The sequence below is a fragment of the Scyliorhinus torazame genome, chromosome 24 (genome assembly GCF_047496885.1).
Source record: "Scyliorhinus torazame isolate Kashiwa2021f chromosome 24, sScyTor2.1, whole genome shotgun sequence".
Taxonomy (NCBI): domain Eukaryota; kingdom Metazoa; phylum Chordata; class Chondrichthyes; order Carcharhiniformes; family Scyliorhinidae; genus Scyliorhinus; species Scyliorhinus torazame.
In genome coordinates, this window is record NC_092730.1 from 51274241 (window position 1) to 51300930 (window position 26690).

Consider the following 26690-nt stretch of genomic DNA (forward strand, 5'->3'; position numbering starts at 1 on the left):
AGTGTGCGAAACCAGCCCATGTGCGCTGTTGGACAGTGTTGGACACTAAGTGCAATTTATCATGGCCATTCCACCTAACCCGCACATCTGACTGTGGGAGGAAACTGGAGCACCCGGAGGAAACCCACGCAGATACGGGGAGAACGTGCAGACTCCGCACAGACAGTGACCAAGCCGGGATTCGAACCTGGGACCCTAGAGCTGTGAAGCAACCGTGCTATCCACGATGCCAACGTGCTGCCCCCAATCAGTAAAAGAAAGAAAATACTCTCCAAATTCTAACCCAGAATCAGAGAATAAGACAGGCCCAGAAAGAGCTCTCCCTCCACGCCCCCCCCCCCCACCCCCCCCCCCCCCCGGTTCACTCCAAGTCCTGGCACAAGATCGTGCTCCGCTGCGCCTCTTGCAAACAGCCCCCGATTCTCCCTGAGCTCCCCCCGAGTCAGTAATGATCTCTGAGCCTCTTTGCTCACACTCCCAAATGGAGGTGCTGCTCCAATGAGAACGCTGTTTCCTCGCTGACCTGGGCCCTGACATTGACATTTCCCTCAGTTTCAACAAAGCGATTCCACTCACTGACCAAATGGAGAGTGTGGGGGAGGGGCTGCGCATGCGCTCCCAATCTCAGAATGACGACAAGCAGGGGCGGGGTTACACCGGGCATGCGCACATCCCCGCCGCAATTCAGCATTGAGAATCAATGGGAATATTCCCCTTTTCACTGTCATTACATATCGGGCAAAACCTCCTATAGAGCCCGTGTTGGGGGGACTGTGTGTGTGGCTGCAAGTGGCCCTGCGCCCTCGGGCTCAACCAATCACCTTTGTAGCTGTGTGTTTGTCCCAACAAGATATTCAATTTGCAGTCATTGCCTGCAGCTTGTTTGTTATTACACTGTCACTCAGCCCCTCAAACTCACACTTTCTGCAAACTACCATTCCACTGAACCACAGAATTACTACAGTATGAAGGAGGCAATTCGGCCCATCGAGTCTGCAGCGACCCTCTGAAAGAGCGCCCCAGCTCCGCCCACTCGCCGCCTTATCCCCATAAACCCGTAACCCCACTGAACTGACACACCCTTGGACACAGCGGCAATTCAGCATTGCCGACCCACCAAACCTGCACATCTATGGCCTGTGGGAGGATATCGGAGCACCCGGAGGAAACCCACCTACACACACGGGGAGAACATGCAAACGCCATACAGGCAGTCACCCAATGCTAGAATTGAACCCAGGTCCCTGGCACAGTGAGGCAGCAGTGCGAACCACTGTTCCACCTCTGGGTTCACTCACTCCCCTGGTTCACGCGCTCCCCTGGTTCACGCGCTCCCCTGGTTCACGCGCTCCCCTGGTTCACGCGCTCCCCTGGTTCACGCGCTCCCCTGGTTCACGCGCTCCCCTGGTTCACGCGCTCCCCTGGTTCACGCGCTCCCCTGGTTCACGCGCTCCCCTGGTTCACGCGCTCCCCTGGTTCACGCGCTCCCCTGGTTCACGCGCTCCCCTGGTTCACGCGCTCCCCTGGTTCACGCGCTCCCCTGGTTCACGCGCTCCCCTGGTTCACGCGCTCCCCTGGTTCACGCGCTCCCCTGGTTCACGCGCTCCCCTGGTTCACGCGCTCCCCTGGTTCACGCGCTCCCCTGGTTCACGCGCTCCCCTGGTTCACGCGCTCCCCTGGTTCACGCGCTCCCCTGGTTCACGCGCTCCCCTGGTTCACGCGCTCCCCTGGTTCACGCGCTCCCCTGGTTCACGCGCTCCCCTGGTTCACGCGCTCCCCTGGTTCACGCGCTCCCCTGGTTCACGCGCTCCCCTGGTTCACGCGCTCCCCTGGTTCACGCGCTCCCCTGGTTCACGCGCTCCCCTGGTTCACGCGCTCCCCTGGTTCACGCGCTCCCCTGGTTCACGCGCTCCCCTGGTTCACGCGCTCCCCTGGTTCACGCGCTCCCCTGGTTCACGCGCTCCCCTGGTTCACGCGCTCCCCTGGTTCACGCGCTCCCCTGGTTCACGCGCTCCCCTGGTTCACGCGCTCCCCTGGTTCACGCGCTCCCCTGGTTCACGCGCTCCCCTGGTTCACGCGCTCCCCTGGTTCACGCGCTCCCCTGGTTCACGCGCTCCCCTGGTTCACGCGCTCCCCTGGTTCACGCGCTCCCCTGGTTCACGCGCTCCCCTGGTTCACGCGCTCCCCTGGTTCACGCGCTCCCCTGGTTCACGCGCTCCCCTGGTTCACGCGCTCCCCTGGTTCACGCGCTCCCCTGGTTCACGCGCTCCCCTGGTTCACGCGCTCCCCTGGTTCACGCGCTCCCCTGGTTCACGCGCTCCCCTGGTTCACGCGCTCCCCTGGTTCACGCGCTCCCCTGGTTCACGCGCTCCCCTGGTTCACGCGCTCCCCTGGTTCACGCGCTCCCCTGGTTCACGCGCTCCCCTGGTTCACGCGCTCCCCTGGTTCACGCGCTCCCCTGGTTCACGCGCTCCCCTGGTTCACGCGCTCCCCTGGTTCACGCGCTCCCCTGGTTCACGCGCTCCCCTGGTTCACGCGCTCCCCTGGTTCACGCGCTCCCCTGGTTCACGCGCTCCCCTGGTTCACGCGCTCCCCTGGTTCACGCGCTCCCCTGGTTCACGCGCTCCCCTGGTTCACGCGCTCCCCTGGTTCACGCGCTCCCCTGGTTCACGCGCTCCCCTGGTTCACGCGCTCCCCTGGTTCACGCGCTCCCCTGGTTCACGCGCTCCCCTGGTTCACGCGCTCCCCTGGTTCACGCGCTCCCCTGGTTCACGCGCTCCCCTGGTTCACGCGCTCCCCTGGTTCACGCGCTCTCCTGGTTCACGCGCTCCCCTGGTTCACTCGCTCTCCTGGTTCACTCGCTCTCCTGGTTCACTCGCTCTCCTGGTTCACTCGCTCTCCTGGTTCACTCGCTCTCCTGGTTCACTCGCTCTCCTGGTTCACTCGCTCTCCTGGTTCACTCGCTCTCCTGGTTCACTCGCTCTCCTGGTTCACTCGCTCTCCTGGTTCACTCGCTCTCCTGGTTCACTCGCTCTCCTGGTTCACTCGCTCTCCTGGTTCACTCGCTCTCCTGGTTCACTCGCTCTCCTGGTTCACTCGCTCTCCTGGTTCACTCGCTCTCCTGGTTCACTCGCTCTCCTGGTTCACTCGCTCCCCTGGTTCACTCGCTCCCCTGGTTCACTCGCTCCCCTGGTTCACTCGCTCCCCTGGTTCACTCGCTCCCCTGGTTCACTCGCTCCCCTGGTTCACTCGCTCCCCTGGTTCACTCGCTCCCCTGGTTCACTCGCTCCCCTGGTTCACTCGCTCCCCTGGTTCACTCGCTCCCCTGGTTCACTCGCTCCCCTGGTTCACTCGCTCCCCTGGTTCACTCGCTCCACTGGTTCACTCACTCCACTGGTTCACTCTCTATCCAAATGGACATATTAGTGGGAGGCAGCATGGTTTTGTGAAGGGGAGTTCATGTCTCACTAACTTGATAGAGTTTTCCGAAGAGGTCACAAAGATGATTGCTGCAGGTAGAGCAGTGGATGTTGTCTATAATGACTTCAGTAAGGCCTTGTCAAAGGTCCCTCATGGTAGACTGGTACAAAAGGTGAAGTCACATGGTATCAGGGGTGAGCTGGCAAAGTGGATACAGAACTGGCTAGGTCATAAAGGCAGAGAGTGGAAATGGAAGGATGCTTTTCTAATTGGAGTGCTGTGACTAGTGGTGTTCCGCAGGGATCAGTGCTGGGACCTTTGCTGTTCGTAGTATATATAAATGATTTGGAGGAAAATGTAACTGTTCTGATTAGTAAGTTTGCAGACGACACAAAGGTTGGTGGAATTGCGGATAGTGATGATGACTGTCAGAGGATACAGCAGGATTTAGATTGTTTGGAGACTTAGGCGGAGAGATGGCAGATGGAGTTTAATCCGGACAAATGTGAGATAATGCATTTTGGACGGTCTAATGCCGGTAGGGAATAGACATTGAATAGTAGAACTCTCAAGAGTATTGAAAGTCAGAGAGATCTAGGAGTACAGGTCCACAGGTCACTGAAAGGGGCAACACAGGTGGAGAAGGTAGTTAAGAAAGCACACGGCATGCTTGCCTTCATTGGCCGGGGCATTGAGTATAAGAATTGGCAAGTCATGTTGCAGCTGTACAGAACCTTAGTTAGGCCACACTTGGAGTATCGTGTTCAATTCTGGTCGCCACACTACCAGAAGGATGTGGAGGCTTTAGAGAGGGTGCAGAAGAGATTAACCAGGATGTTGCCTGGTATGTAGGGCGTTAGCTATGAGGAGCGGTTGAATAAACTTGGTTAGTTCTCACTGGAACGACGGAGGTTGAGGGGCGACCTGACAGAGATAGACAAAATTATGAGGGGCATAGACAGAGTGGATAGTCAGAGGCTTTTCCCCAGGGTAGAGGGGTCAATTACTAGGGGGCATAGGTTTAAGGTGCGAGGGGCAATGTTTAGAGTAGATGTACGAGGCAAGTCTTTTTTACACAGAGGGTAGTGGGTGCCTGGAACTAGCTGCCAGAGGACGTAGTGGAAGCAGGGACGATAGTGACATTTAAGGGCCATCTTGACAAATACATGAATAGGATGGGAATAGAGGGGTACGGACCCAGGAAGTGTAGAAGGTTGTAGTTTAGTCGGGCAGCATGGTCGGCACAGGCTTGGAGGGACGAAGGGCCTTTTCCTGTGCTGTACTTTTCTTTGTTCACCTTTAGATTTACACACTTCTCTGGTATTACAATTCTCATGATTCACACAATCATCTGGTGAATACACTCCCTGCTTTATACATTCCCCTGTTGTACACACTACCCTGGTTTACCCACTCTCTGGTTTACACACCTTTTATTGTGCACATTCTCATGGTTTTGCACACTCTCCTGGTTTACACTCACTAATTTTAAACACTCTCCTGGATGGAAACTCCCCTGGTTGTAAATATTCCTCTGATTTCCAGGTGCCCGGATTGTGGAAGTGTCTCCCCTCCACACAGAAAGTCCAGCTCTATGAGTTCATCCTTATCCTTGTTTCTCTGTCACTCTCTATTTTTCTCTGTCTCAAATTTTCAATATTTCATCAGGAGTGTTATGGACACAGTGACAACTGGTGTAACACTGACCCTCACTGTGAACACTGGATACAGTGATAACACGTGTAACACTGGCCCTCACTGTAAACACTGGACACGGTGATAACATGTGTAACACTGGCCCTCACTGTGAACACTTGACATGGTGATAACACGTGCAACACTGGCCCTCACTGTGAACACTGGGTACAGTGATAACACGTGTAACACTGGCCCTCACTGTGAACACTGGACACTGAGATAACACGTGTAACACTGGCCCTCGCTGTGAACACTGGATACAGTGATAACACGTGTAACACTGGTCCTCACTGTGAACACTGGACACAGTGATAACACGTGTAACACTGGTCCTCACTGTGAACACTGGATACAGTGATAACACGAGAAACACTGGCCCTCACTGTGAACACAGCTGCCGTGTTGTGGGTGAGACGGTCACTGTCCCTCCTCCACACAGAAAGTCCGGCTCTGCGAGTCCATCTTTATTTTTTAAATTTGCTATTGGGATCAGAATGGTAAGAATGTGTGTGTCACTGTGAAAAGCTCTACTCTCAGAGGGGATGGGATTATTCGTTAACTGGGGGTCCCTGCTTGTTGAGTTTGCGGTTCAGTGTTACCCGGCAGTGCAGGAGGATCACATCAAGCAGGAAAATCTCCACTGATAGAGAGGAGATAAATTGTATTTTCACCTTTAAGGGAGGTGTGTCATCAATGAATTTAGATTTTAAAATATGACTGGCTGCTGCCGGGTATTTAGGTAAACAGAAAATAGGGAGCAGAAAACTCAGAGAGTTGAACAGTAATTAAGACACGGATTGGGAACAAGTGTTGAGAAGAGGGAGAATTCTGCCCTGGGAAATGTCATTTCCAGACCTTGTGTGTGGATGTGAATATTGTGGAAGAGAGAGTGTGTGAAAGGGGCGGACCAAACAGGAGAAACCAACTGTGTTTGTGTGTCCGCTCTGACCAGGAGATCTCCCAATCCCTCTGGGACTAAATGGAAATATTTTTCATTCCAACAGTCCCCCTGTTCCCCATCTACTTTTCCATGTTGGATTTCAGGGCAGTTTCGATGCTGCTTTCCAGATTTCTGTGGAAAGGTTGGGAAAATGAGAGCGAACGGGTGAGAGAGCGCGAACAGTGCATCAGTAAAACGGGTTTAAATGCAAAATGGAGCCTTCAAATCGCGTGAAACCTTTTCTACAGCAAACATGAGAATGTGAGAGACAGGAAGGAATTATCCTGGGACACTGTGGAGCTGGAATTTGAGTGGAATTGGAGAGTTTGGGACGAGAGAAAAACACAGAGAGCAGCAGCAGCCTGGAGCTGAGAGCAGGTTGTCTCCGCCCCGTCCGCTCGCTGCCTTTAAGTTGCTCAGTGCCGCCACCAGAGGCTTCATTTCTCACCCACATTGACGGAGAGATTTTGTGCAGAGTCTCGGACATGAGCGATAGTGCAGCCGCCGAAACGGCTCCTCCAGCCGCCGCCCCAGTCAAGGCTGTCAAGAAGCAGAAGGCGGTTCCCCGGAAGAAACAAGAAGGTCCCGGGCTGGGCGAGCTGATCCTCCAGATTGTGGCGGAAAGCGGCGATCGCAAGGGGATTTCCTTACAGGCCATAAAGAAGGCGCTGCGCAGCAAAGGGGTCGATGTGGATAAACGGGGGGCCCAGATCAAGCAAAGTGTCAGGAGGAGTGTGGACAACGGCAGCTTGGCTCAGGTCAAGGGCACGGGCGCCTCCGGCTCCTTCAAGATCGTTAAGAAGACAACCGGGGGGAAAGTGAGAAAGACCGGAGCAGGCAAGAAACCTTCAGTGAAGAAACCAGCAGCCAAGAAATCTCCCAAGAAACCAGCAGCCAAGAAATCGCCCAAGAAACCAGCAGCCAAGAAATCGCCCAAGAAACCAGCAGCCAAGAAATCTCCCAAGAAACCAACAACCAAGAAATCTCCCAAGAAACCAGCAGCAAAGAAATCTCCCAAGAAACCAGCAGCCACGAAGGCGGCAACTCCCAAAAAGAGCGCGAAGAAAGCAGCCCCGAAGAAAAAGTCACTTGTGAAAAAGACCACGGGCAGAATAAATCCGACCCAATTGAAGGCCAAGCCCAAAGTGAAATCAGTAAAGGCTAAGAAACCAGCAAAGAAGTGAAAGAAGGCGAGCAAATTGTAAACCTCTGAACCCAAAGGCTCTTCTCAGAGCCACACACATCTCTCAGGAAAGAGCTGATCCCCCGACCAATGAATCGCTGTCCCGGTGCTGGGAGCAGATTTCAGACAGAAATGTCAATCCTGTATTGCCGTTCACTCGCTGACATGCTCTGCACCGGGCCTCTCCCCCCACTCTGCACTAAAACAGGGATGTTGCTGTCTCTTCCGAACCGGGGATGTGTCCGGGGGAACAGTCACAGTTTGTGTTAGTTTCATTATTCACAGATTCAGGGGAGAGTCTGTAAAAGAGTTAACATGGCGGAGAAATCCCGCCTGACAACTTAAACACTATATCAGCTGGAAGGGATGTTGGTAAAATTCCCAACCCGTCTGGGAGAGGAGTTGTGTGGGGATGGAATAGGAGCTGGGGTTGAAATGGGAGCAGATAGTTGGGCTGGTTCTAGAAAGGAGCGAACTGAGGCGGGAATATTACTGACAAGTCTGGATTTAATAGATCCGCGTTTCTAACTAGCTGCTGTCTGATGTTACAGTTTGTACGTGTTGTTCAGCGCCCTCTTTTCACTTCTGTTTGGAATATAAAATGTGGGTTGGAGCAGGCAGGAGGCGGAGCTGGATGATCAAAGACATTTCACTGCCCTGTCTGTCACTCGGTCTGCTCCCCGCCTCTCTCTCTCGGTCAGGTCGGGGCGGGCTGTATAATAAAGGAAAGAGCAGCAGCTCGTCTCTCATTCAGCAGCGATTTGACTGAACAAGCATCATGTCTGGCAGAGGGAAAGGAGGCAAAGGACTGGGCAAAGGCGGAGCAAAGCGGCACCGCAAAGTGCTTCGTGATAACATCCAGGGCATCACCAAACCAGCAATCCGCCGCCTGGCTCGCCGTGGCGGCGTCAAGCGCATCTCGGGTTTGATCTATGAGGAGACTCGCGGGGTGCTGAAGGTTTTCCTGGAGAATGTGATCAGGGACGCCGTCACCTACACTGAACACGCCAAGCGCAAGACCGTCACCGCCATGGATGTGGTTTACGCTCTCAAACGCCAGGGCCGCACTCTCTATGGATTCGGCGGCTGAGAAAATCCATTTGACAATTTAATAAAACACAAAGGCTCTTTTAAGAGCCGCCCAAATCCTCACATTGAGAGCACTGACCTTAGAATGGCAGCAGAATAACTCATCGAGCTGGTTTAGCGAGTCAGCTTGGAAACCGCGGTTTTCTGTTAAGACGGGTAGCGTTAGAGCAGGAAATCATTTCCCATCATTGATTTGTTTTCTCATTACAAGGCGACATAGATGCGTTGTACAGTCTGAAACAACCATTCTCCAAAGTCAAACCTGGAACCGCACATAGTGAACACTGACATTGTAATGCGAGCGGGAATTATGTACCTGCTCGATTTTATTCATCTTCTCTCGGTTGCGTCCAATCCGAGACAAAAATTGGAGAAGGAATCATTGAGAAGTTTTTGATATTTACAACTTGAGATTGATTTTTTCGGTTTTGTTAAATATCCGTTCCTGGTCCCTGTGAAATTGGCGGGCTTTTTGAAATTGATGGGGTGTCAGTTGCAGGTCCACCAATCAGGGCACTGATATCCTTCCCAATCATCGCTCTTTTCAAAATTGTCCACGGGTTCGGGCTGCATCCAATGAGGAGAAGTGGGCGGTCACTATAATGTCTTAAATAGGCAGCGAGAGAGCGGCGCCAGCATTCTCAGCGTGTGCGTTTCACCCAGTTTCACATCATGGCCAGGACCAAGCAGACAGCACGCAAATCGACCGGAGGCAAAGCTCCTCGCAAACAGCTGGCTACCAAAGCGGCCCGCAAGAGCGCTCCAGCCACGGGCGGAGTGAAGAAGCCCCATCGCTACAGACCCGGCACTGTGGCTCTGAGGGAGATCCGCCGCTACCAGAAATCCACCGAGCTGCTGATCCGCAAACTGCCCTTCCAGCGCCTGGTGCGAGAGATCGCTCAGGACTTCAAGACAGACCTGCGCTTCCAGAGCTCCGCCGTCATGGCCCTGCAGGAGGCCAGCGAGGCTTACCTGGTGGGGCTCTTTGAGGACACCAACCTGTGCGCCATCCACGCCAAGCGAGTCACCATCATGCCCAAAGACATCCAGCTGGCCCGCCGCATCCGCGGGGAACGCGCCTAAACCTCGGCTTCACCAATAACAACAACAAAGGCTCTTTTAAGAGCCACCAAGTCTGTCAGGAAGGGAGCTTCACCACCCAATACTCATTTGACGTGATTTCGAATATAAGCATCGGCTTCAGGAAGCTTTAGTGAAATTATCACATACCAGAATTAATAGGATGGAATTAATTTATGAAATGAACATCGCTTGTTGTCACAAGTAGGCTTCAAATAGTTGTGGGCCAGCCTGTATTTAATTACAGCCCAATTCACTAGACTTGCGGTGATTGCTGATACAAACATCAACAATATCTCGTAATCATCGAGACTGCACCGACCCTTCGAAAGAGTAACTTAGATTAATGGGTAGAAAGACCGACAGATATGGAGGGATAAATACGAAAGAGATAATGCTGGAAAATCTCAGCAGGTTTGAACAAAAATGTACAGCACAGGAACAGGCCCTTAGGCCCTCCAAGCCCGTGCCGACCATGCTGCCCGGCTAAACTACAATCTTCTACACTTCCTGGGTCCGTATCCCTCTATTCCCATCCTATTCATGTATTTGTCAAGATGCCCCTTAAATGTCACTGTCGTCCCTGCTTCCACCACCTCCTCCGGTAGCGAGTTCCAGGCACCCACTACCCTCTGCGTAAAAAACTTGCCTCGTACATCTACTCTAAACCTTGCACCTCTCACCTTAAACCTATGCCCCCTAGTAATTGACCCCTCTACCCTGGGGAAAAGCCTCTGACTATCCACTCTGTCTATGCCCCTCATAATTTTATAGACCTCTATCAGGTCTCCCCTCAACCTCCTTCGTTCCAGTGAGAACAAACCGAGTTTATTCAACTGCTCCTCCTAGCTAATGCCCTCCATACCAGGCAACATTCTGGTAAATCTCTTCTGCACCCTCCCTAAAGCCTCCACATCCTTCTGGTAGTGTGGCAACCAGAATTGAACACTATACTCCAAGTGTGGCCTAACTAAGGTTCTATACAGCTGCAACATGACTTGCCAATTCTTATACTCAATGCCCCGGCCAATGAAGGCAATCATGCCGTATGCCTTCTTGACTACCTTCTCCACCTGTGTTGCCCCTTTCAATGACCTGTGTACCTGTACTCCTAGATCTCTTTGACTTTCAATACTCTTGAGGGTTCTACCATTCACTGTATATTCCCTGCCTGCATTAGACCTTCCAAAATGCATTACCTCACATTTGTCCGGATTAAACTCCATCTGCCATCTCTCTGCCCAAGTCTCCAAACAATCTAAATCCTGCTGTATCCTCCGACAGTCCTCATCGCTATCCGCAATTCCACCAACCTTTGTGTCGTCTGCAAACTTACTAATCAGACCAGTTACATTTTCCTCCAAATCATTTATATATATATACTACAAAGAGCAAAGGTCCCAGCACTGATCCCTGTGGAACACCACTGGTCACAGCCCTCCAATGAGAAAAGCATCCTTCCATTGCTACTCTCTGCCTTCTATGGCCTAGCCAGTTCTGTATCCACCATGCCAGCTCACCCCTGATCCCGTGTGACTTCACCTTTTGTACTAGTCTACCATGAGGGACCTTGTCAAAGGCCTTACTGAAGTCCATATAGACAACATCCACTGCCCTACCTGCATCAATCATCTTAGTGACCTCCTCGAAAAACTCTATCAAGTTAGTGAGACACGACCTCCCCTTCACAAAACCGTGCTGCCTCTCACTAATACGTCCATTTGCTTCCAAATGGGAGTACATAGAACATAGAAAATACAGCACAGAACAGGCCCTTCGGCCCACGATGTTGTGCCGAACCTTTGTCCTAGATTAATCATAGATTATCATTGAATTTACAGTGCAGAAGGAGGCCATTCGGCCCTTTGAGTCTGCACCGGCTCAAGGAGTAGACAGGAGTAGATCCTGTCTCGAAGAATTCTCTCCAGTAGTTTCCCTACCACTGAAGTAAGGCTCACCGGCCTGTAGTTCCCGGGATTATCCTTGCTACCCTTCTTAAACAGAGGAACAACATTGGCTATTCTCCAGTCCTCCGGGTCAACCCCTGAAGACAGTGAGGATCCAAAGATTTCTGTCAAGGCCTCAGCAATTTCCTCTCCAGCCTCCTTCAGTATTCTGGGGTAGATTCCATCAGGCCCTGGGGACTTATCTACCTTAATATTTTTTAAGACACCCAACACCTCGTCTTTTTGGATCTCAATGTGACCCAGGCTATCTACACACCCTTTTCCAGACTCAACATCTACCAATTTCTTCTCTTTGGTGAATACTGATGCAAAGTATTCATTTAGTACCTCGCCCATTTCCTCTGGCTCCACACATAGATTCCCTTGCCTATCCTTCAGTGGGCCAACCCTTTCCCTGGCTACCCTCTTGCTTTTTATGTACGTGTAAAAAGCCTTGGGATTTTCCTTAACCCTATTTGCCAATGACTTTTCGTGACCCCTTCTCGCCCTCCTGACTCCTTGCTTAAGTTCCTTCCTACTTTCCTTATATTCCACGCAGGCTTCGTCTGTTCCCAGCCTTTTAGCCCTGACAAATGCCTCCTTTTTCTTTTTGACGAGGCCTACAATATCTCTCGTCATCCATGGTTCCCGAAAATTGCCGTATTTATCCTTCTTCCTCACAGGAACATGCCGGTCCTGAATTTCTTTCAACTGCCACTTGAAAGCCTCCCACATGTCAGATGTTGATTTGCCCTCAAACATCCGCCCCCAATCTATGTTCTTCAGTTCCCGCCTAATATTGTTATAATTAGCCTTCCCCCAATTTAGCACATTCATACTAGGACCACTCTTATTCTTGTCGACCAGTACTTTAAAACTTACTGAATTGTGGTCACTGTTACCGAAATGCTCCCCTACTGAAACATCTTCCACCTGGCCGGGCTCATTCCCCAATACCAGGTCCAGTACCGCCCCTTCCCTAGTTGGACTGTCTACATATTGTTTTAAGAAGCCCTCCTGGATGCTCCTTACAAACTCCGCCCCGTCTAAGCCCCTGGCACTAAGTGAGTCCCAGTCAATATTGGGGAAGTTGAAGTCTCCATTCACCACAACCCTGTTGTTTTTACTCTTTTCCAAAATCTGTCTACCTATCTGCTCCTCTATCTCCCGCTGGCTGTTGGGAGGCCTGTCGTAAACCCCCAACATTGTGACTGCACCCTTCTTATTCCTGATCTCTACCCATATAGCCTCGCTGCCCTCTGAGGTGTCCTCTAGCAGTACAGCTGTGATGTTCTCCCGAACCAGTAGCGCAACTCCGCCTCCCCTTTTACATCCCCCTCTATCCCGCGTGAAACATCTAAATCCTGGAACGTTTAGCTGCCAATCCTGCCCTTCCCTCAACCAGGTCTCTGTAATGGCAACTCGTCGTTTGGCAGCATGTGTAGGGAGAGAAGAGCTAACGTTTCGAGTCCAACGATTGATATGTAGATAGTGAGGTAGAAACTTGCATAGATAAATGGATGGATCGATAGATAGGTAGAAAGACCGTAAAGGCCAACTCACTCACAGAAAAGTTGACATCACAGCAGGAGGAGGTTTGAGGGGAATTCTCACAATTTACTCTGCATCATAATGACGTTTCTCGTCTCCATATCTCAAAGAAAATTCATAGTTTATAAACGATGGTGTTGTCAGTTTTGCCGCACAGTATGTAATATCAAAACATTTTTATTGGATCTACAATTTCAGTTACCCAGGATTTCTTACCCCAATAAACTGCTTCCATAAAAACTTTCCTGCAAATTGTGAGCCAGGGGTTGAGGTTAATCTGAGGCTCCGAGTATGAAGCGAGTCACACAGTAACCCACTTACAGATATAGTCATCTACACATTAAATAGAGCGGAATCACTTGCGGATAGATTACAAGTAACAGACTTACTTATTTGAGGAATATTATTGAAACTAAGATCAATTCAGTTCAGACTTTTATCCCCAATAAACACCGTCAATTCACATGTATCATAAATACTGAACATGTAAATAATCTGCACAGAATGCGCTGCGGATTGATGTCATAAAGCGTGAAACATTTGCACAATAAGTAGCCGAGCAGAATCTGAGGGACAGACAATAGTTGGCCCCTTTTCAGATAAAGTGAGTGGCTCTGAAAAGAGCCTTTGGGTTATTAGATTAAAGAATGGTCGCTTCACTTCTTGCCGGAGCCAGCGCTGCTTTTCTTGGGCAGCAGCACGGCCTGGATATTAGGCAGCACCCCGCCCTGAGCGATGGTCACCCCTCCCATCAACTTGTTGAGCTCTTCGTCGTTGCGGACGGCCAGCTGCAGGTGCCTGGGGATGATGCGGGACTTCTTGTTGTCCCGGGCCGCGTTGCCGGCCAGCTCGAGGATTTCAGCGGTCAGATACTCGAGCACAGCAGCCAGATAGACCGGGGCTCCGGCCCCCACACGCTGGGCATAGTTGCCCTTTCTCAGGAGCCTGTGAACACGGCCCACCGGGAACTGCAGTCCAGCCCGGGAGGAGCGAGACTTGGCCTTGGCCCGAGCTTTACCGCCGGTCTTTCCTCTTCCAGACATTGTCCCAATCTCACAAACACTTTCACACAATGAACAATTTCTGCAGCATTTACTCTTTTATAAACTGACAGCTCCTCCGATTGGTCGCTGCTCAGTTCACCTCATTTGCCTATATTCTGCACCAATCAGCTCACTGGAAACAGAAGAGGGCGGGATTTACCCACAACAACCGGCAGAAGCTGAGAATTTGTCCATTTCAAAAAGCCGCCAATTTCATTGTGGGAAAGGAGCGAATTCAAATAAATGTCGTCCTCAGTCAGAGATTTCAAATCCCTTCGATTTATTTGGTTTAATTCAGCGCTTCCCGTCACCAATCACAGGCGCGGGTTTAACATTTAGTTTAAATGTGATTCATTCTCCTCTCGCTTTCTAACTGTCCCGGGCGGGAATCAATCCCTGTTCACAGCATTCCCGGAAGGAAAACGCTCCGTTTAGTCTTCAGTCAGGACCGAGTGTCCTTCACTGAAAACAGGGAGTGGGATTGAGTCCTCAGACTCTCCTTATTCCGCTCTGGAATCATCCCACTCCGGACTGTTACCCTGCGGAGAATTACTGGGAATAAAATGATGGATCAATGAACATTTCAGGAATTGGGAGAAGGCTCCGTTCCCGCTAAAAACAGCTGCTAATGAGGTGATTTGGGGGCTGTGAAAATAACAGAATAATAACAGCTTTCAGCACAAAGCCAAGGCGGCGGAGTGAATTCTGCCTGAACCAATCGGAGAGCTGGAGAGAAGGAGCTACAGGTTTTGATTGGCTGACATTTTCAAATTACAAAATCCCGCCAATTTCAGTGCAGGAAAATCCCAAATAACGGACCGGCTCAATGTTCAGGAAACTATTTGCATCTCACACTTTGTTATCTGTTTATTGATTTTTCCATCCCAGAATCCGGGCGCTATTTTAGTAACAGATTGAATTTGTCAATCTCTTCTCTGTAACCGGCGGTAATAAGACCCCGTTCAGCAATTTAAAACGGAGCAAATCTCAGCTCACTGCAAAAGCAGAAACAGAGATTACCAACCAACTCCTTCACACAGGCTTCACAGGGACAGAGAGAAAGGGCTGATTTCTGAGCCTCTCTCCTGAAAGCGGCCGGGAATGTTACACTGGGAAGTGTGGAGAGAATCCCCGACTCTATCCAGCCGGTGGAACAGGCAGCTTTGTGTCCGGAGAATAGGGAGGGCCGGGGAGAGGCAGATCTTAAAGCGCTGCAATGGACTCAGGTCCTGTGTGTGCTCAAATCTCGCTGGTTCCGTCCCCTGGGAAAACTGCGGAATAAACAGATCAGCCCTAAAATAACCTCTTCATTCCCGCCTTTACTCTGTTCCGGGAGCGGGAAACACATAACCCGAAAGAAAAAAATAATAATTTCCTTATTAATTTAACTCACCAGTTGTTAAACTCTGAATATGGTTATCATTAAATAGAAAGAATTCCCTCCTGAAATTGTGTTTCTCCTCATTGTCCGTCACAAATGCCAGACTGGGTTTAAAATCCGCTCTCAATTCTGTTTGATTCTCTTCTGTGTGAAAGTGTCTGTGACGGGCGGGTATGAAGCCACATTCACAACATTCTGGAACGGGACAAATCTCTCTCCTCCAGAAAGAGATTTCTCATCAAGTCAATGCGGGAAAAGATGGTGCAGCTTTTTCACAGAGATTGTGGGTGGCTCTTAAAAGAGCCGTTGTGTTTGGGGTGGTTTTCAGTCCATTGTGGAGTTTTACTTGGAGCTGGTGTACTTGGTCACCGCCTTTGTCCCTTCCGACACGGCGTGCTTGGCCAGTTCCCCGGGCAGCAGCAGGCGCACGGCGGTCTGGATCTCCCGGGAGCTGATGGTGCTGCGCTTGTTGTAATGGGCCAGGCGGGAAGCCTCACCCGCGATGCGCTCGAAAATATCGTTGACGAACGAGTTCATGATGCTCATGGCCTTGGAGGAGATGCCGGTGTCGGGGTGAACCTGCTTCATCACTTTGTAGATGTAGATAGAGTAACTCTCCTTCCTCGACCTTCGCCGCTTCCTGCCGCCCTTTACTGCCGGTTTCTTAATGACTTTCTTGGCTCCCTTCTTGGAAGCTGGTTTCGATGCTGGTTTCTTCTCGTCAGCCATCTTCAATTTCACCCAGAAATAAAGCAAACCCCTTCCGAGCGCTGATTAAATAGACAGAGCCTCACATCTATGCTAATGAGGAATGGGGAAAGGAATGATTGTGATTGGACATTGTGAGAATGAGGACAGCCAGTTATGTTCTGCTTAATTGACTGGATATAAAAACAGACCAATCAGAATTAGGATTTTCCACCAATCATAAACCTCAGATTACAATCATATTACAAACAGGAAGTACATTTCAGAAAGAATGTCTCCAGTCCCAGTTTGTCAGTGTGTAAAGATTCACCGGGAAAAGTCACCTGGCTGTCGGTGAGAGGGAACATTAACCACAGAGAGACTGTGCGGGAGTGTGGGATTCCTTCAGGAACTGTGAGCCTCTTGGAATGTGCGAGTGTGGGATTTACTCATGGATAGTGTGAGAATGTGGGATTTACTCACTCTCTGATACAGTGTGTGAGTGTGGGATTTACTCACTCTCTGACACAGTGTGTGTGTGGGATTTACTCACTCTCTGATACAGTGTGTGAGTGTGGGATTTACTCACTCTCTGATACAGTGTGTGACTGTGGGATTTACTCACTCTCTGATACAGTGTGTGACTGTGGGATTTACTCACTCTCTGATACAGTGTGTGAGTGTAGGATTTACTCCCTCTCTGATACAGTGTGTGAGTGAGAGATTTACTCACTCTCTGATAGTGTGTGAGTGGGATTTACTCACTCTCTGATAGTGTGTGTGGGATTTACTCACTCTCGGATACAGTGTGTGAGTGTGGGATTTACTCACTCTCTGATACAGTCTGTGAGTGTGGGATTTACTCACTCCCTCATACAGTGTGTGTGTGGGATTTACTCACTCTCTGATACAGTGTGTGAGTGTGGGATTTACTCACTCACTGATACAGTGTGTGAGTGTGGGATTTACTCACTCTGATACAGTGTGTGAGTGTGGGATTTACTCTCTCTGATACAGCGTGTGAGTGTGGGATTTACTCACTCTCTGATACAGTGTGTGACTGTGGGATTTACTCTCTCTGATACAGTGAGAGTGTGGGATTTACTCACTCTCAGATACAGTGTGAGAGTGCGGGATTTTCTCACTCTCTGATACAGTGTGTGAGTGTGGGATTTACTCACTCTCTGATACAGTGTGAGTGTGGGATTTACTCACTTTCTGATAGTGTGTGAGTGTGGGATTTACTCACTCACTGACATAGTGTGTGTGGGATTTACTCACTGATAGTGTGTGTGGGGGATTTACTCACTCTCTGATACAGTGTGGGATATACTCACTCTCTGACACTCACTCTCTGATACTGTGTGACTGTGGGATTTACTCACTCTCTGATACAGTGTGTGAGTGTGGGATTTCTTCACTCTCTGATGTAGTGTGAGTGTGGAATACACTTACTCTCCGATACAGTGTGTGAGTGTGGAATTAACTCACTCTCTGATACAGTGTGTGAGTGTGGGATTTATTCACTCTCTGATACAGTGTGTGAGTGTGGGATTTACTCACTCTCTGATACATTGTGTGACTGTGAGATTTTCTCTCTCTGATACAGTGTGTGAGTGTGGGATTAGCTCACTCTCTGATACATTGTGTGACTGTGGGATTTACTCTCTCCGATACAGTGTGTGAGTGTGGGATTTACTCATTCTCTGATACAGTGTGTGAGTGTGGGATTTACTCACTCTCTGATAGTGTGAGAGTGTGGGATTTACTCACTCTCTGATACAGTGTGTGTGTGGGATTTACTCACTCTCTGATACAGTGTGTGAGTGTGGGATTTACTCACTCTCTGATAGTGTGAGAGTGTGGGATTTACTCACTCTCTGATACAGTGTGTGTGTGGGATTTACTCACTCTCTGATACAGTGTGTGAGTGTGGGATTTACTCACTCTGATACAGTGTGTGTGTGGGGGATTTACTCACTCTCTGATACAGTGTGAGAGTGTGTGATTTACTCACTCTCTGATACAGTGTGTGTGTGGGATTTACTCACTCTCTGATACATTGTGTGACTGTGGGATTTACTCTCTCTGATACAGTGTGAGAGTGTGGGATTTACTCACTCTCAGATACAGTGTGTGTGTGTGGGATTTATGCTCTCTGATACAGTGTGGGATTTACTCACTCACTGACATAGTGTGTGAGTGTGGGATTTACTCTCTCTCTGATACATTGTGTGACTGTGGGATTTACTCACTCTCTGATACAGTGTATGTGTGGGATTATCTCTCTCTGTGATACAGTGTGAGTGTGGGATTTACTCACTCTTTGATACAGTGTGTGAGTGTGGGATTTACTCACTCTCTGATAGTGTGTGTGTGTGGGATTTACTCACTCTCTGATACAGTGTGTGTGGGATTTACTCACTCTCTGATAGTGTGTGAGTGTGGGATTTACTCATTCACTGATACAGTGTGTGTGTGGGATTTACTCACTCTCTGATACAGTGTGTGAGTGTGGGATTTACTCACTCTCTGATACAGTGTGTGACTGTGGGATTTACTCACTCTCTGATACAGTGTGTGACTGTGGGATTTACTCACTCTCTGATACAGTGTGTGAGTGTAGGATTTACTCCCTCTCTGATACAGTGTGTGAGTGAGAGATTTACTCACTCTCTGATAGTGTGTGTGTGGGATTTACTCACTCTCTGATAGTGTGTGTGGGATTTACTCACTCTCTGATACAGTGTGTGTGGGATTTACTCACTCTCGGATACAGTGTGTGAGTGTGGGATTTACTCACTCTCTGATACAGTCTGTGAGTGTGGGATTTACTCACTCCCTGATACAGTGTGTGTGTGGGATTTACTCACTCTCTGATACAGTGTGTGAGTGTGGGATTTACTCACTCACTGATACAGTGTGTGAGTGTGGGATTTACTCACTCTGATACAGTGTGTGAGTGTGGGATTTACTCTCTGATACAGCGTGTGAGTGTGGGATTTACTCACTCTCTGATACAGTGTGTGACTGTGGGATTTACTCTCTCTGATACAGTGAGAGTGTGGGATTTACTCACTCTCAGATACAGTGTGAGAGTGCGGGATTTTCTCACTCTCTGATACAGTGTGTGAGTGTGGGATTTACTCACTCTCTGATACAGTGTGAGTGTGGGATTTACTCACTTTCTGATAGTGTGTGAGTGTGGGATTTACTCACTCACTGACATAGTGTGTGTGGGATTTACTCACTGATAGTGTGTGTGGGGGATTTACTCACTCTCTGATACAGTGTGGGATATACTCACTCTCTGACACTCACTCTCTGATACTGTGTGACTGTGGGATTTACTCACTCTCTGATACAGTGTGTGAGTGTGGGATTTCTTCACTCTCTGATGTAGTGTGCGTGTGGAATACACTTACTCTCCGATACAGTGTGTGAGTGTGGGATTAACTCACTCTCTGATACAGTGTGTGAGTGTGGGATTTATTCACTCTCTGATACATTGTGTGAGTGTGGGATTTACTCACTCTCTGATACATTGTGTGACTGTGAGATTTTCTCTCTCTGATACAGTGTGTGAGTGTGGGATTAACACACTCTCTGATACATTGTGTGACTGTGGGATTTACTCTCTCCGATACAGTGTGTGAGTGTGGGATTTACTCACTCTCTGATACAGTGTGTGTGTGGGATTTACTCACTCTCTGATACAGTGTGTGAGTGTGGGATTTACTCACTCTCTGATAGTGTGAGAGTGTGGGATTTACTCACTCTCTGATACAGTGTGTGAGTGTGGGATTTACTCACTCTGATACAGTGTGTGTGTGGGGGATTTACTCACTCTCTGATACAGTGTGAGAGTGTGTGATTTACTCACTCTCTGATACAGTGTGTGTGTGTGGGATTTACTCACTCTCTGATACATTGTGTGACTGTGGGATTTACTCACTCTCAGATACAGTGTGTGTGTGTGGGATTTACGCTCTCTGATACAGTGTGGGATTTACTCACTCACTGACATAGTGTGAGTGTGGGATTTACTCTCTCTCTGATACATTGTGTGACTGTGGGATTTACTCACTCTCTGATACAGTGTATGTGTGGGATTATCTCTCTCTGTGATACAGTGTGAGTGTGGGATTTACTCACTCTTTGATACAGTGTGTGAGTGTGGGATTTACTCACTCTCTGATAGTGTGTGTGTGTGGGATTTACTCACTCTCTGATACAGTGTGTGTGGGATTTACTCACCCTCTGATAGTGTGAGAGTGTGGGATTTACTCATTCACTGATACAGTGTGTGTGTGGGATTTACTCACTCTCTGATACAGTGTGTGAGTGTGGGATTTACTCACTCTCTGATACAGTGTGTGAGTGTGGGATTTACTCACTCTCTGATACAGTGTGAGTGTGGGATTTACTCACTTTCTGATAGTGTGTGAGTGTGGGATTTACTCACTCACTGACATAGTGTGTGTGGGATTTACTCACTGATAGTGTGTGTGGGGGATTTACTCACTCTCTGATACAGTGTGGGATATACTCACTCTCTGACACTCACTCTCTGATACTGTGTGACTGTGGGATTTACTCACTCTCTGATACAGTGTGTGAGTGTGGGATTTCTTCACTCTCTGATGTAGTGTGAGTGTGGAATACACTTACTCTCCGATACAGTGTGTGAGTGTGGGATTAACTCACTCTCTGATACAGTGTGTGAGTGTGGGATTTATTCACTCTCTGATACAGTGTGTGAGTGTGGGATTTACTCACTCTCTGATACATTGTGTGACTGTGAGATTTTCTCTCTCTGATACAGTGTGTGAGTGTGGGATTAACTCACTCTCTGATACATTGTGTGACTGTGGGATTTACTCTCACCGATACAGTGTGTGAGTGTGGGATTTACTCATTCTCTGATACAGTGTGTGAGTGTGGGATTTACTCACTCTCTGATAGTGTGAGAGTGTGGGATTTACTCACTCTCTGATACAGTGTGTGTGTGCGATTTACTCACTCTCTGATACAGTGTGTGAGTGTGGGATTTACTCACTCTCTGATAGTGTGAGAGTGTGGGATTTACTCACTCTCTGTAGTAGTTTAGTCGGGCAGTATGGTCGGCACGGGCTTGGAGGGCCGAAGGGCCTGTTCCTGTGCTGTACATTTCTTTGTTCTTTGTTCTTTGTTCTTTGTTCTGATACAGTGTGTGTGTGGGATTTACTCACTCTCTGATACAGTGTGTGAGTGTGGGATTTACTCACTCAGATACAGTGTGTGTGTGGGGGATTTACTCACTCTCTGATACAGTGTGAGAGTGTGTGATATACTCACTCTCTGATACAGTGTGTGTGTGTGGGATTTACTCACTCTCTGATACATTGTGTGACTGTGGGATTTACTCTCTCTGATACAGTGTGAGAGTGTGGGATTTACTCACTCTCAGATACAGTGTGTGTGTGTGGGATTTACGCTCTCTGATACAGTGTGGGATTTACTCACTCACTGACATAGTGTGTGAGTGTGGGATTTACTCTCTCTCTGATACATTGTGTGACTGTGGGATTTACTCACTCTCTGATACAGTGTATGTGTGGGATTATCTCTCTCTGTGATACAGTGTGAGTGTGGGATTTACTCACTCTTTGATACAGTGTGTGAGTGTGGGATTTACTCACTCTCTGATAGTGTGTGTGTGTGGGATTTACTCACTCTCTGATACAGTGTGTGTGGGATTTACTCACTCTCTGATAGTGTGTGTGTGGGATTTACTCATTCACTGATACAGTGTGTGTGTGGGATTTACTCACTCTCTGATACAGTGTGTGAGTGTGGGATTTACTCACTCTCTGATACAGTGTGTGAGTGTGGGATTTACTCACTCTCTGATACAGTGAGAGTGTGTGGCATTTACTCACTCTCTGATACAGTGTGTGACTGTGGGATTTACTCACTCTGATACAGTGTTTGAGTGTGGGAATTACTCACTCTCTGATACAGTGTGTGAGTGTGGGATTTACTCACGCTCTGATACAGTGTGTGAGTGTGGGATTTACTCACTCTCTGATACAGTGTGTGAGTGTGGGATTTACTCACTCTCTGATACAATGTGTGAGTGTGGGATTTACTCACTCTCTGATACTGTGTGAGAGTGTGGGATTTACTCACTCTCTGATACAGTGTGTGTGTGTGGGATTTACTCTCTCTGATACAGTGTGGGATTTACTCACTCACTGACATAGTGTGTGAGTGTGGGATTTACTCTCTCTCTGATACATTGTGTAACTGTGGGATTTACTCACTCTCTGATACAGTGTTTGTGTGGGATTTACTCACTCTCTGATACAGTGTGAGAGTGTGGGATTTACTCACTCTGATACAGTGTGTGAGTGTGGGATTTACTCACTCTTTGATACAGTGTGAGTGTGTGGGATTTACTCACTCTCTGATAGTGTGTGACTGTGGGATTTACTCACTCTGATACAGTGTTTGAGTGTGGGAATTACTCACTCTCTGATACTGTGTGAGTGTGGGATTTACTCACTCTCTGATAGTGTGTGTGGGGGATTTACTCACTCTCTGATACAGTGTGTGAGTGTGGGATTTACTCACTCTCTGATACAGTGTGAGTGTGTGATTTACTCACTCTCTGATACAGTGTGTGAGTGTGGGATTTACTCACTCTCTGATAGTGTGTGAGTGTGGGATTTACTCACTCTCTGATACAGTGTGTGTGTGGGATTTACTCACTGTCTGATACAGTGTGTGAGTGTGGGATTTACTCACTGTCTGATACAGTGTGTGAGTGTGGGATTTACTCCCTCTCTAATACAGTGTGAGAGTGTGGGATTTACTCACTCTCTGATACATTGTGTGACTGTGGGATTTACTCTCTCTGATACAGTGTGAGAGTGTGGGATTTACTCTCTCTCTGATACAGTGTATGTGTGGGATTTTCTCTCTCTGTGATACAGTGTGAGTGTGGGATTTACTCTCTCTTTGATACAGTGTGAGTGTGTGGGATTTACTCACTCTCTGATACAGTGTGTGTGTGGGGGATTTACTCACTCTCTGATACAGTGTGAGAGTGTGTGATTTCTTCACTCTCTGATGTAGTTTGAGTGTGGAATACACTTACTCTCCGATACAGTGTGAGTGTCTGGGATTTACTCACTCTCTGATACAGTGTGTGAGTGTGGGATTTACTCACTCTGATACAGTGTGTGAGTGTGGGATTTACTCACTCTGATACAGTGTGTGAGTGTGGGATTTACTCACTCTCTGATACAGTGTGTGAGTGTGGGATTTATTCACTCTCTGATACAGTGTGTGAGTGTGGGATTTACTCACTCTCTGATACATTGTGTGACTGTGAGATTTTCTCTCTCTGATACAGTGTGTGAGTGTGGGATTAACTCACTCTCTGATACATTGTGTGACTGTGGGATTTACTCTCTCCGATACAGTGTGTGAGTGTGGGATTTACTCATTCTCTGATACAGTGTGTGAGTGTGGGATTTACTCACTCTCTGATAGTGTGAGAGTGTGGGATTTACTCACTCTCTGATACAGTGTGTGTGTGGGATTTACTCACTCTCTGATACAGTGTGTGAGTGTGGGATTTACTCACTCTCTGATAGTGTGAGAGTGTGGGATTTACTCACTCTCTGATACAGTGTGTGTGTGGGATTTACTCACTCTCTGATACAGTGTGTGAGTGTGGGATTTACTCACTCTGATACAGTGTGTGTGTGGGGGATTTACTCACTCTCTGATACAGTGTGAGAGTGTGTGATTTACTCACTCTCTGATACAGTGTGTGTGTGGGATTTACTCACTCTCTGATACATTGTGTGACTGTGGGATTTACTCTCTCTGATACAGTGTGAGAGTGTGGGATTTACTCACTCTCAGATACAGTGTGTGTGTGTGGGATTTACGCTCTCTGATACAGTGTGGGATTTACTCACTCACTGACATAGTGTGTGAGTGTGGGATTTACTCTCTCTCTGATACATTGTGTGACTGTGGGATTTACTCTCTCTCTGATACATTGTGTGACTGTGGGATTTACTCACTCTCTGATACAGTGTATGTGTGGGATTATCTCTCTCTGTGATACAGTGTGAGTGTGGGATTTACTCACTCTTTGATACAGTGTGTGAGTGTGGGATTTACTCACTCTCTGATAGTGTGTGTGTGTGGGATTTACTCACTCTCTGATACAGTGTGTGTGGGATTTACTCACTCTCTGATAGTGTGTGAGTGTGGGATTTACTCATTCACTGATACAGTGTGTGTGTGGGATTTACTCACTCTCTGATACAGTGTGTGAGTGTGGGAATTACTCACTCTCTGACACAGTGTGTGAGTGTGGGATTTACTCACTCTCTGATACAGTGTGTGAGTGTGGGATTTACTCACTCTCTGATACAGTGTGTGACTGTGGGATTTACTCACTCTCTGATACAGTGTGTGACTGTGGGATTTACTCACTCTCTGATACAGTGTGTGAGTGTAGGATTTACTCCCTCTCTGATACAGTGTGTGAGTGAGAGATTTACTCACTCTCTGATAGTGTGTGTGTGGGATTTACTCACTCTCTGATAGTGTGTGTGGGATTTACTCACTCTCTGATACAGTGTGTGTGGGATTTACTCACTCTCGGATACAGTGTGTGAGTGTGGGATTTACTCACTCTCTGATACAGTCTGTGAGTGTGGGATTTACTCACTCCCTGATACAGTGTGTGTGTGGGATTTACTCACTCTCTGATACAGTGTGTGAGTGTGGGATTTACTCACTCACTGATACAGTGTGTGAGTGTGGGATTTACTCACTCTGATACAGTGTGTGAGTGTGGGATTTACTCTCTCTGATACAGCGTGTGAGTGTGGGATTTACTCACTCTCTGATACAGTGTGTGACTGTGGGATTTACTCTCTCTGATACAGTGAGAGTGTGGGATTTACTCACTCTCAGATACAGTGTGAGAGTGCGGGATTTTCTCACTCTCTGATACAGTGTGAGTGTGGGATTTACTCACTTTCTGATAGTGTGTGAGTGTGGGATTTACTCACTCACTGACATAGAGTGTGTGGGATTTACTCACTGATAGTGTGTGTGGGGGATTTACTCACTCTCTGATACAGTGTGGGATATACTCACTCTCTGACACTCACTCTCTGATACTGTGTGACTGTGGGATTTACTCACTCTCTGATACAGTGTGTGAGTGTGGGATTTCTTCACTCTCTGATGTAGTGTGCGTGTGGAATACACTTACTCTCCGATACAGTGTGTGAGTGTGGGATTAACTCACTCTCTGATACAGTGTGTGAGTGTGGGATTTATTCACTCTCTGATACATTGTGTGAGTGTGGGATTTACTCACTCTCTGATACATTGTGTGACTGTGAGATTTTCTCTCTCTGATACAGTGTGTGAGTGTGGGATTAACTCACTCTCTGATACATTGTGTGACTGTGGGATTTACTCTCTCCGATACAGTGTGTGAGTGTGGGATTTACTCATTCTCTGATACAGTGTGTGAGTGTGGGATTTACTCACTCTCTGATAGTGTGAGAGTGTGGGATTTACTCACTCTCTGATACAGTGTGTGTGTGGGATTTACTCACTCTCTGATACAGTGTGTGTGTGTGGGATTTACTCACTCTCTGATACATTGTGTGACTGTGGGATTTACTCTCTCTGATACAGTGTGAGAGTGTGGGATTTACTCACTCTCAGATACAGTGTGTGTGTGTGGGATTTACGCTCTCTGATACAGTGTGGGATTTACTCACTCACTGACATAGTGTGAGTGTGGGATTTACTCTCTCTCTGATACATTGTGTGACTGTGGGATTTACTCACTCTCTGATACAGTGTATGTGTGGGATTATCTCTCTCTGTGATACAGTGTGAGTGTGGGATTTACTCACTCTTTGATACAGTGTGTGAGTGTGGGATTTACTCACTCTCTGATAGTGTGTGTGTGTGGGATTTACTCACTCTCTGATACAGTGTGTGTGGGATTTACTCACCCTCTGATAGTGTGAGAGTGTGGGATTTACTCATTCACTGATACAGTGTGTGTGTGGGATTTACTCACTCTCTGATACAGTGTGAGAGTGTGGGATTTACTCTCTCTGATACAGTGTGTGAGTGTGGGATTTACTCACTCTCTGATACAGTGTGTGAGTGTGGGATTTACTCACTCTCTGATAGTGTGTGAGTGTGGGATTTACTCACTCACTGACATAGTGTGTGTGGGATTTACTCACTGATAGTGTGTGTGGGGGATTTACTCACTCTCTGATACAGTGTGGGATATACTCACTCTCTGACACTCACTCTCTGATACTGTGTGACTGTGGGATTTACTCACTCTCTGATACAGTGTGTGAGTGTGGGATTTCTTCACTCTCTGATGTAGTGTGAGTGTGGAATACACTTACTCTCCGATACAGTGTGTGAGTGTGGAATTAACTCACTCTCTGATACAGTGTGTGAGTGTGGGATTTATTCACTCTCTGATACAGTGTGTGAGTGTGGGATTTACTCACTCTCTGATACATTGTGTGACTGTGAGATTTTCTCTCTCTGATACAGTGTGTGAGTGTGGGATTAACTCACTCTCTGATACATTGTGTGACTGTGGGATTTA

General features: G+C 48.3%; 1 protein-coding gene across 1 annotated transcript in view; it reads right to left on the minus strand.

Annotated features, from left to right (window-relative positions):
• The window catches only part of LOC140400056 (histone H2B-like), a 71527-nt gene that overhangs the window by 22975 nt on the left and 21862 nt on the right, over positions 1-26690 (minus strand). The gene's annotated exons all lie outside the window — the stretch shown is intronic.